Genomic DNA, 12,419 nt, shown 5'->3' on the forward strand with positions numbered 1-12,419 from the left:
GCCGAGGGCCGGCTGAGCGTGCTGAGCGGCTGGAGCGCGTGCTGAGGGGTTAGTGAGCGTGAGCGTTTGGTGAGCGATCTCCACCCCACGTTGGAGATCCAGGTCCTTAAGGAGCGGGAAGGGAGGAGGGGAAGGAGGCCTTCAAGAATCCGGGGAACATTTGGGAAGTCACTAGCCACTAGCTGGAAGTCACTAGCCACTAGTTGGAAGTCACTAGGCACTAGTTGGAAGTCACTAGCCATTAGTTGGAAGTCACTAGGCACTATTTGGAAGTCACTACCCATTAGTTGGAACTCACTAGCCACTAGCTGAAAGTCACTAGCCACAAGTTGGAAGTCACAAGTAACTAGCTGGAACTCACTTACCACTAGCTGGAAGTCACTAGCTACTAGCTTAAAGTCACTAGCCACTAGCTGGAACTCACTAGCCACTAGCTGGAAGTCACAAGCCACTAGCTGGAAGTCACAAGTCACTAGCTGGAAGTCGCTAATCACTAGCTGGAAGTCACTAGCTGGAAGTCGCTAGTCCATCCATCCATCTAGGGGGTCTTTGGTCGTAATCAGTCACAAGTCCATCCATGACCAATCAGCATTCATTAGCAGAATGCTAGCGTGTATGGCCATCAACGGCCCGACGGTTCCGCATGTTCAATATATATTGAACTTGCGGTATCTACAATAAAATCTGCGATATTTCAATGACAAGCAGGTGAAAGAGATACATTTAGCCGTCTAGCCACATAGACCCCCATTCAATCTGCACTCATGCAATCACCCCCAGTGGAATTCTAATGGAACTGCAACCAAGTTGGATACAATGGGGCTCAACAGAGAGTGCGAACGCTTCCGTAGACGGGCTCTGCTGGAAGTCACTAACCATAAGCTGGAAGTCGCTAGCCACGGTAGACCGACCCCCCCCCCCCCCACACACACACACACACACTTCTTCTGCTAAGAAGTATCGCCTTTTAGAATTTGTATTCAGCGATGTGGAAAACCAAAAGACAAACATAACATAAAAAACAACATAAACAAAGTCTTGGATGGTTGGATTCCGCAAACCAAAGCCAATCACAGGTTTGGTTTGGGAGTCCGTATTTGGTATTCATTTGGGGCTGTTGTATTTTACCTCCCTCTTAAACAGTGTTTAGCAAGGTTGAGGTAGCAGAAGAGAAGAAACAGGCCGGCGTGTGTAAAGCCTTCCCTGTATGCAAATCTGAGCCCTGCAGCACAACACGTGTGCTTTACATAAAAAATATGAAAAGCACTTGGAAAAGAAGAAAGAATGACCTCATCTCATAGACCAAGCAAATGAACAGGAGGCTAAATTAGGCATTTGTATGTTGGTCCTTTTCATTTAGGATTTTTGGCAACAACAATAACAGGAAACACAACACAAAGACAAAGACCTTTTAGGACTTCTAAGACTGCTATCTCTAAATGTTTGGATTCCTACAAAGGTAATCAACATCCTCTCCCCCAATCCATGAGTTTACATCTATAATGAGATGTTGATTTATGGTTGTAGCAAGTTTACAAAATATGAGTATCCCATCAATGACAAACACACACAAACACACACACACACACACACAGACACACACACACAAGCACACACACACACACACACAGCCTCCCTCCTCTCGTCCATCAAACCTGACAGCTCCAGTACTGAGAAGTATACATCCGCATGCACTCCGCATTACATTCACACTCAGTCATTAAAGGGGTCAAGCTGTTGCCCTAAAACAGTGTTTCTCATATTGGGTAAACCAAGGGTGCTTTGAAGGATTTCAGGGGGTACTTGGGAAAATATGTAGGAAAATAAAGTCTTATTTTGTTGTTTTAATATTGGCTACAAAAAGAGTAAAAAATAATCCACCTCAATACAATCAATAAAAAGTTATGGTGTTTTTCACTCAACTGTTAATATTTGAACCACCCATTTATTTTCATGTCGACAACAAATAACATGCATGCACGTCATTTATATTAATTTAAATCGTTTCACTTTTGTGCTTGTGAAAGGTAAAAAATAGGGGTTTAGATTAGTAAAATCTTTTTTACCAGAATACCAAGAAGGATTAGCCTCAAAAGCTAACAGCTTCTAGTGAAACAACATCTTTATATAAATGAAAATATCCAAAATATAACTGAAGCGCATTGGACACCCGTGGGAATGGCAACCATTTCCCAGTCCTGGTATCGCAGAGCACGTTTCTATCATAATGTAGCACACATCTGTTGACTCAGCTTCACTTTGTTTGTGTATGGAATTCAAAGGGTGTCCAGATGTCTGGTTTTGGTAAAGTAAAAACATATGGAATACACACACAGACACAGACTCATACAGACACACAAAAGGCCAATGGACTATGGCTGATGGGCAGAAGATAAGGAGTTTTGTGAAGATGTGAACTTTTAAAGCATCAAGTCTGTTCCGAGTGTCAGGGGCAGACTGAACTAAGCCCTTCATGTCCGCTTTCTCACTTTGCCAAAAGTCTCCCCGTAAGGCCCCAAATGAGGCATCAAATGCAACATGTTGCACAATGTACAAAGAGCAGACATCGTTGAAACACCTTAACATTAACATGTCAATCCCAAACTATTTAGGGTTTTTGAACCCTAAATAGCTGGTCTCCAACATTTGGAGACCAGCGTAGTCATTGGCTGCTGGTTTGAATCGAGTCTGGCCTCCTCTCTCAGCAGAAACTCTGGTACTTGTCACACCCCGGCTCAAGGGAAGGACAAAGGAGGAGACCACGCAAGACCGGTAGTTTTACCAAATTATGATCTATTTAAACCAATTCAAGATTAACCTAATAAATGATGCGTGAATGTCAGTAGTCAGTAACGGGTGCAGTGTCTGTGTGAGTGGATGAGTGTATGGTGTGTGTAAAGCAGCAATAACTCAACCTAACTAACCCAAACCAATACCAAAACCAAAACAAACCATTCGTCAAGAGAGAGAGAGACCCAAGTGGCTGACTCCTGCAGCTTTTATAGCTGCAGGAGGGCAGCCAGCATGGGTGTCGACGATCAGCAATCAGCTCCTGGCAGCCTGCCAATCAGGAGGTGCCAGGAGCTGTCACACCCCCCTCCATAAAAACGACCTAGGAACCTACGGACTACGAACTAAGAACCAACGGACTACGGGCCACTGAATTTAGCCTGAAAGGGACTACTCAAAACCGGCAACAAAGCTACCACCTTATCCCCTTTACAAACAACCACCTCTTTACCATACCAACCACCTCTTTACCATACCAACCACCTCTTTACCATACCAACCAACTCATCTCCATACCAACCAACTCATCTCCATACCAACCAACTCATCTCCATACCAACCAACTCATCTCCATACCAACCAACTCTTACCATACCAACCAACTCTTACCATACCAACCAACTCATCACCATACCAACCAACTCATCTCCATACCAACCAACTCTTACTGCTGTTTTAACTGCAACTGCAGCAACTCCTTCTGTTGTTCAAAGGTGAGACTCCCCCCTGGTTTAACCATCGTACTTGGTAAACCCTTACCTTCATCAGAAGCACTAGAATAAGAACTTCCCCCCTAACTGCCTATCCAACCCTGAATAATCTTGACCCTAATGTTCATGCAGCTTGTGGTGGGTATTTACGCACTGTAAACCAGCCGGTTTGAAAGGCGACCTGCAAGCAGGCAACCCCCAATATCCTTCGGATGTGCCCCCGAGACAATTGACATTGAACAATTGACACTAACCACGCCCCACAGCACTACAAAAAGGGAAAAACAACCAAAGAAAAAAAATTCACGTAACCCAAAGGGGAAACGCAACTAAAGCCTACCAGGGAAAGTTCAAACTCAGACATGAGCTCACCAGACAAATCAAATCTGTTAGCCTAGCATGAGCCGCATTACCCACTATGAACCTGCTCCCAAACCAACTACTACCCTGTCCTATATGACATTCCTCCAACCTGTTCAACTACTCAATGCAACAACTTATTGACGAGCCCCCATGTCACACCCCGGCTCAAGGGAAGGACAAAGGAGGAGACCACGCAAGACCGGTAGTTTTACCAAATTATGATCTATTTAAACCAATTCAAGATTAACCTAATAAATGATGCGTGAATGTCAGTAGTCAGTAACGGGTGCAGTGTCTGTGTGAGTGGATGAGTGTATGGTGTGTGTAAAGCAGCAATAACTCAACCTAACTAACCCAAACCAATACCAAAACCAAAACAAACCATTCGTCAAGAGAGAGAGAGACCCAAGTGGCTGACTCCTGCAGCTTTTATAGCTGCAGGAGGGCAGCCAGCATGGGTGTCGACGATCAGCAATCAGCTCCTGGCAGCCTGCCAATCAGGAGGTGCCAGGAGCTGTCACATACTGGTTGATTCAGCTGAGTTCTCCCTACGGTGTTATTTCATTGGTTGTAAATATATCTTGACAGCCTACTTGGTAATTTTCTACATTAATGCATTTTTCCACATAATTATGTGACCTTCCAAACAGATGCCAATACCAAAAATGGAAATACATTGACTTTTAAGGGCATATTTTGGCTTCCTCAGAGCCCACCAAATAACACATGAGATATTTGCTGGCATATTTTCTTTTGTTGAGTCTGTTTTTGGCAGTAACAGACACTATAAGGACCTAAACATATCACTATCCTACTTCACAGCTAAACTTCAATCAAATCACCGATGTGATGAATGTTGTTGTGAAATGTATCTTATAAATGTTCTGACCACATGAAAACTAGCTCCTGTCGGGATGCCTGTAGATTAATCTATTTTAAAAGATGTCAAAAATGATCTCAAATTCTATTTCTAATGCAACATGGTCAGCACAGTAAATGCCTTTTAATTAATGTTTAACTTTTCACTGTTTCGACGCCATTGTGTCTAAGTGTTGAATCAGTTAGTTGTTTGTAGCGTTGCCTGATAAGCAGTTTACATGACGTACATGGACCGCAAGGATCACTGAGGGGCCTGTGTTACCTTGAGACGCATGCAAGGAAAACCATGTGTCAGACCATCAGGGGATCAGCAATCTAATCACCTTTGCATCCATCTGCCTGTTAATGTCATCCGTCCGTCCATTCATCCATCCCTGTTATTCCATCCATCTTTCATCCATCAATCAATAAAGGTATTTTCCTGGTTGATAATATCTGGTGAGTGTCTGTCGGTATCTGGTCAGTATAGCTGGTGGTGAGTCACATGTATTATGTATTATGACTTTAGCAGAGTTAATTGTAGGGTCATGAAAGCGAAAGTCTGTTAAATACAGCAGGACACAGCTGTGGAACCCTTCAGGAAGTGTGTGTGTGTGTGTGTGTGTGCGTGTGTGTGTGTGTGTGTGTGTGTGTGTGTGTGTGCGTATGTGTGTGTGTGTGTGTGTGTGTGTGTGTGTGTGTGTGTGTGTGTGTGTGTGTGTGTGTGTGTGTGTGTGTGTGTGTGTGTGTGTGTGCGCACTGTCTGGCTTCCTTGACCTTTTAATAACCTGGCGATACATCAGACGCTGGTCGGGTACACCGGACGGAAAGAACAGGTTGATTTAGGCCCCTATTGTAGACGTGTGCACATACACTCTTACATATTCACATACATGCACGCACACACACAAACAGGTCCAGAAGTAGACTGTTTTGACTGCGCCTTAAAATACCCACTTTTACAGATCTCTCTCTCTCTCTCTCTCTCTCTCTCTCTCTCTCTCTCTCTCCCTCCCTCTCTCTCTCTCTCTCCCTCCCTCTCTCTCTCTCTCTCCCTCCCTCCCTCTATCTCTCTCCCTCCCTCTCTCTCTCTCTCCCTCTCTCTCTCTCCCTCCCTCTCTCTCTCTCTCTCCCTCTCTATCTCTCTCTCTCTCTCTCCCATCATCGGACACCAGGTCTCGTAATGCGCTCATAACACCGAACACCTGATGAGCTTGGACGGCGGGCTGGCCTGTGCTCAACGTGTGGGTGTGGAACGGGAGAGCACGCACGGATCTGGCAGGTGTGAGGGCTTGCATGCCAAGCGGTTGTTGTGATGGGACATGAAGATACAGGGCTTTCCTCCCTGGGAAATTAGAACCGCATGCGTAACCCTAAAACGCAGACAAAGCAGGGACAGATTGACAAATATAATGCAAAAGCAAGGAATTGGCAACGTTTAACAGGATACATTAATCAAGCAGCCTGCTCAATTTGAAATGGATGGATAACAAATCCTACTTTTATGATATTTATATGTGTAATTCGTTTATATGCCTTTAATATTTTGTATAGTTTTTCTATATATGTCTGTCCATAAAAAACATATGAACTGTATGTGTGTATAGTTTGTGTACAGTGTGTGGTGGTGTGTTTGTGTGTGTGTATGTGTGTACACTGTATGTGTGTGTGTGTGTGTGTGTGTGTGTGTGTGTGTGTGTGTGTGTGTGTGTGTGTGTGTGTGTGTGTGTGTGTGTGTGTGTGAGTGTGTGTAGTACTGCATGGGGGGGCCTGCGGTCCCTGGGTTCGTCCCGGAGCAGGGCCCCCCTGTCGGCATCCCAGTAGGTGAAGGGGCCGGCTGATTAGTGTATGCTGGGGAACGAATAAATAAGCAGACTTGGCGTTTCCTTGGTAGCCATTGTAATCAGCGGCCAGCTGTGTGCTTTGGGGAGACGGCCCGGTGCGGTCACTGCGAGCACATCCACGGGCTGAGAACTTCCTGTGTGATGTCAGAGCCTGCAGTGAACTGGGTCGCACTGGTCATACTGGTCCTGATAACTGGCTCTTCTTGAACCAGTCTGAACGTCTGGAGCCATCAGCTTATCGCCTCAGAAATGCGAATCTTAGTTTTTTTCTTGGCTGTTTCCCCGACCACAAACGCTAATTCCGGACCTTGGGTGTGATGTGAATTTGCCGTTGTTAAAGACCATGCTTATTGGATTTCTTTATAGCATAATCAATAACTAAATACCTTATGAGGATATGACTTTAACCCAACCCCCTCTTTAAAGAGTAGAAAATAGGACAAAAGAGGGTTGCAGGCTAGAGAGAAAGAGAGAAAGAGCGAGAGACAGAGTGAGAGAGAAGGGAGAGAGAATGAGAGACAGAGAGGGCTGCATTATTCAATAAAGGAATTATATAAATAATCATAGCTAGATACAATCCTCATTAAATCAATACAAATAGGAACTCATCTGCAGAAATCATTACTGCAACCCCTGGCCCGTGGTGTTTGTGTACTTTGGAGCCGCAGTAAACATCCATCATGTCATGATGTCTGGTCGCGTCCCAGGAGAGGGCCCCTTGGTTGAAGAGCCCTCGCCACAGAGCAACAGGAGTCTCCAGAGATCTGCTAACTTCAGTGTGGACGGGACGTCCGGGGACACATCGGAACAACAGCTAAGCTAACATCTCCCATTAATCACTCTTTAAACATGCTAGCATGGGAACCACCACCGCCAACTTAGTCTTGACGATTTTCAGATGACAGGTTAATAAGATGAGATAAAAGAATGGAAATGATTTGCTGATTCATGGTTCATTCACAGAAAATTGTACAATATATTATAATTATATCGATCAAAATACATTTTCCCAACGAATCGTTTGAGCATTCTGATAAGATCTGCTTTCCAAATATTTGGTTGCCTTATTTGTTTCCTCGATGATTGAATGAAGTAGGCCTACTTTATAGTTTCCCTTGTACTGCTCATGAGAAAAAGTCAGCAGATGTAGAACTTAAACTGGTCGCTAGAACTTAACTTACTGCTGCTTTGGCCCACTTCACGTTCAGTGTGACCCACATTATTTGTCCCCAATGCCTTGCCATACTTTGCTAACGTGTCAGCGGTAGCATAAACGCTGGCTATTGATGGAGGACTCCTGCAGGCAGCTGTTCGCGTCTTGGTCAGCTTCACATCCTAACGCCCATCCCAAATATCTGCTCAAGTAAATCGGTATCGGCGTGTTTCAAGAATGTTTCAACATGACTTCATGTGCTTGACTTATCAAGGATATCTTGGTTTACCGATCCATTTAATACGTCTTGCATTACAAGCTGTAGTCGTTTTGAGTCAACAGAGGGTTTTGATAACACAAAGTTCAAGCTCCACAAGTTCCTGTGCAAAGATAGGCAACTCTCTGAGCTATAACCGCCAGGAAATGAATGTGTGATAAATATTATGCTGAATATAGAGCGTAAAGAGATTCATCTAAACATACAAGCTTCGTGTGCGCAATTCGATATCCTGCTTATCTACTGGTGGGTCCATGTATCTGCACATGTCACACTTAATCAGCACATGTAAACTCACACACACACACACACACACACAAACACACACAGACACACACACAACGGAGGTGAAGTGCCCTCTTAATAGACCTGACGTTGCACCATAAGAACCCTCTTAATGTAAGTAATCTTTTTCTCAGGGCCTTTAGCTGGACAGATATGCTGAAAACACAACCCCAAAGGCTGCAGCTGCACTCCACTTGTGAAGAGCCCAGGGCCGTTGGGTCTATCCAGAAGACGATCTCAAGGACCGGATCAGGGTGCATTATGGCCGCTTAGCTTGGCCACCAAGTGGGAAGATAAAAAAAGACAGATCGGCTGATAAAATGTATCCCAAGAAGCGTAGAAATTCAAACACAAGCATAAACCGAGAACATACTCTCTCGCACACGTGCAAGCAGGCGCACGTACACACGCACACGCACGCACGCACACACACACGCAAACACAAACAAGCACACACTCACACACACAAAGACCTATTGTACAGTATTGCTTTCTAGGTAATAGTTGCATTCTGGGTAAATCTCAGCTCAAGCCACTCAGCTAGAGTCACCTAGCTAACAAGAAGAGAGTGCTGGTGATAGTTAACACCGAGTGGAGAGTTACCGACCGCCATTAACTGCTCCCAACTGCCACCGTGGTGACGGAAGGCCTCCATCCTGTCTCTGTCCTGTGTGCGCGTGTGCGCGCGTGTGTGCGTGTGCGTGTGTGCGTGTGTGTGTGCGTGTGAGCGTGTGTGTATGTGTGTGTGTGTGTGTGTGTGTGTGTGTGTGTGTGTGTGTGTGTGTGTGTGTGGGTGTGGGTGACAGGAATCCCAGAGGACAGGGGGTGAGTTGGTGTTTAAATTAGAGTTGTAAACAGGGGAGGAAGCTCTGCTGGGTGAGTCCCCCCCCCCCCCCATCCCCCCCATCCCCCCCATCCCCCCCCCCCCAAATCTGGTGGGAAAAGAGGTTAGGAGAGAGGGAGCAAGACAGAGAGGGAGTGTGCGAAGAGCGAGCGAAAGAGAGATAACAGGGAGAGAGAGAGAGAGAGAGAGAGCGAGAGAAAGAGTTTGTAGAAAGAGGGCAGACGTGATGTGTGGATCGATTTATAGAGAAAGAATAGAGAAAACAGCAGTGACGTATGAGAGGAGGAGGGGGAGGAGTGGAGAGGAGCGATAAATAGGAGGAGGGGAGGAAGGGAGGACATGGGAGGAGTAGAGGTGGTCGTAGGGAGAGATTAAGGCCCCGTCCACACGAAGCCGAAACGAGCAAAACCGTTCCGGTTTCGATCTATCCGGTTTCGGAGTATCTCCGTAAAGACGGAGTCAAGGGAAACCGGGTAGATCTGTAGAAATGCTGTAGTACACATGCCAGGCCCATAAGGGGCGCTGCTTCTGCTACAGAAATCCAGATTAAATAATAAGAAGAGGCGAGCATGCGCATAAAGGCTGCCCCCCAAACCACTAACAACACAAACAAACGGTCAGTCAACAGTCTCAATAAATAATGGCTTAGCAACCCAACAAGGGACATGGTCTACTACAGAACGATTACAAGCCTGTAGTCCGCCATCATCTTTTTCATTGTGAGTTCTGAGACTCCGCGGGCTTAACAGTCATTGGCTAGAGGGTCGAGGGCCGGGGCGATGACGTGGTTTACGGTTTCAGTCGGTTTCAGGCGTCCACACGAATCCAAAACGAAACCGGGTAGATTTGAAACCACCTCCGAGGGTGGTTTCAGAAGTTTACGGTTTCGGTCAGCGGATTCACCTTGTGGACGGCTTCTTGTGGACGGCTTCTTGTGGACGGAAGGCCGAACCGTACAAGACCTTTGCGGTTTCGCCATGAAACCGGCTTCGTGTGGACGGGGCCTAAGAGAAGATAGGGACTGAAATCGGAAAACCGAAGGAAAAGAGTAGAGAAGGAGTAAAATATGGTGAAGGAGCTAGGAGGAGAGGTAGCTGGTAGGATCGACGGTACTAATACTTTACATGCAGTTACAGGAAATAATCAAACAGATACAACACACACAAATAGACACTAACATGACTCAAAACGAAACAACTCACAGATCAACACATGCACACTCACTCACAGATGATAACTTCCTCATATCTAAGGTTCAGGCACCACCAGTGACACAGATCACTCTGCCGGAGGTCAGGGCAAACACATCACTCTGCTCTGGAGAGCCTCCATTGTTGAACCGAGAGCAGAGAGCCACTTTGTCCATCGGTAGAACAATGTGTTTACGGTTGGCTGCACATCATCACATTTAACTATACTTAACTAGCTACAGATTTGAGTGGGGACAATGTCATGGCTCTTGGAATGCTTAGCCACACACACGCACAATCCTAGTAAGGACGGATGCAATGGTACACGTCATGACTTTTATTAACACATGTACTGTTCTTAGCACAAACACATTACTTTATCAACATTTACGTTTTATATTTTAGGGCATTTAGCATACGCTTTTATCCAAAGTTACTTACAATGATGCATACTACAGACATTCACACATCGACGACCATCAACCAGAGTGGACCATACAAGGCGACAGCCAGTGCGTTTGGAGCCGTTAGGGTGAGGTGCCTTGCTCAGGAGCACCTCGACACTCACGGTCACATAGACTCAGGGTTCCTCAGAACCTCTACCTGCTACACATACCAAGGGCTAAGGCCTGGTACAGCGACCACTGCCCAAACAGACAGGCAGTATTTGTGGAAAACGCCCACTAACAGCCCCTTTAACAGCCATTGGACGAGTCAGATAGCGTACGCTCACAACAGCCAATCAGGAGAAGCTTCCCATTAAGGCGGAGCTTTGACAGAATAAAACTCAATATTCTCAGTTCAGTGTTCCTTTTGGAGACTGACGTTAGTTACACTTCTCTTACTGTTACGGCGTGGTGTTACCAGAGTAAGCTCAGTTTCCTCCGTGTTGTCTCTAACCATCAAACCTCAGGGGAAAGAATCACACCCCCGCCCTGCCCTGCCGCTACTCTTCCTGTCCTGGTTTTTTCTAAGAGCAGTGTTACTGCAGCCTAGTTTGAAACCCACCCCTGAACCGTGTCACGGCATATTTCAAATGCTTCCTGCTCCTCCACTGCACAAGGTGTGCACTGTGCAGACAGACAGGACCACCACACACACACACACACACACACACACACACACACACACACACACACACACACACACACACACACACACACACACACACACACACACACACACACACACACACACACACACACACACAACTCTAAGGAGCTCATGTGACATAATGTAATTAACTTTCTGTACGCACAAACAAAAATGTATGCCAACAAACTCAAACACGCACACAAACAGACACACACACACACACACACACACACACACACACACACACACACACACACACACACACACACACACACACACACACTTACACTGTTCAGGTGAATGAAGAATGAAACGGGCCAGGCATTGGAAAAATATGGGTACACTAGTGTTTGGCCAAGCGTGAACCCAAATGAGCAGAGAGGAAGAACTGGTTTACAAGTGGTTGTTTCTCAGCAAAAACAGAGAACCTGCTGCGTGTTGAACAGGATCTGAAGGAATCAGAAACCAAAATGTGCCAGTATAGCTGCTAATATAACACGCGGAAACAGTGTGTATTCCTACACACAGACACATTGTGTTCCACACATCAAAGGCTATCATGCCATTTGCCTCGACTCTGATCCGCAGATAAACTAACCGCAGCTCCCATTTCGAGCGCATTAGTGCCCGCCAACACCGGGCAAACGAAAGCCATCAACATAACAGCATCAAAAACTCATATGACGCAAAGCCATTCGTCAGCAGCCCGCCTATCGAGCGTGCGATTGGACGGCAGGCAGAGTTAGGAGTGTTCTATTAATACCTGTCCGTCTGCCCCGCTCCAAACTACCTTCCTATGTAATCTGATCACCAGGGCCCTGGGTAGGGACTCTCCTGTAAACAGGTTAGGGCCTGGATGGATGGACACCAACTCCTGTGGGGTACACGTGGGTGTATGTGTGTGTGTGTGTGTGTGTGTGTGTGTGTGTGTGTATGTGTGTGTGTGTGTGTGTGTGCGTGCATGCGTGCGTGTGTGTGTGTGTGTGTGCGCATGCGTGCATGCGTGCGTG

At 46.1% G+C, this 12,419-nt stretch overlaps 1 protein-coding gene across 4 annotated transcripts in view; it reads right to left on the reverse strand.

Annotated features, from left to right (window-relative positions):
• Positions 1-12,419, reverse strand: part of gpr4 (G protein-coupled receptor 4) — a 33,989-nt gene that overhangs the window by 7,771 nt on the left and 13,799 nt on the right. The window lies entirely within an intron of this gene.

This window comes from Gadus morhua, chromosome 16 (genome assembly GCF_902167405.1).
Source record: "Gadus morhua chromosome 16, gadMor3.0, whole genome shotgun sequence".
In the NCBI taxonomy this organism is placed as follows: Eukaryota; Metazoa; Chordata; class Actinopteri; order Gadiformes; family Gadidae; genus Gadus; species Gadus morhua.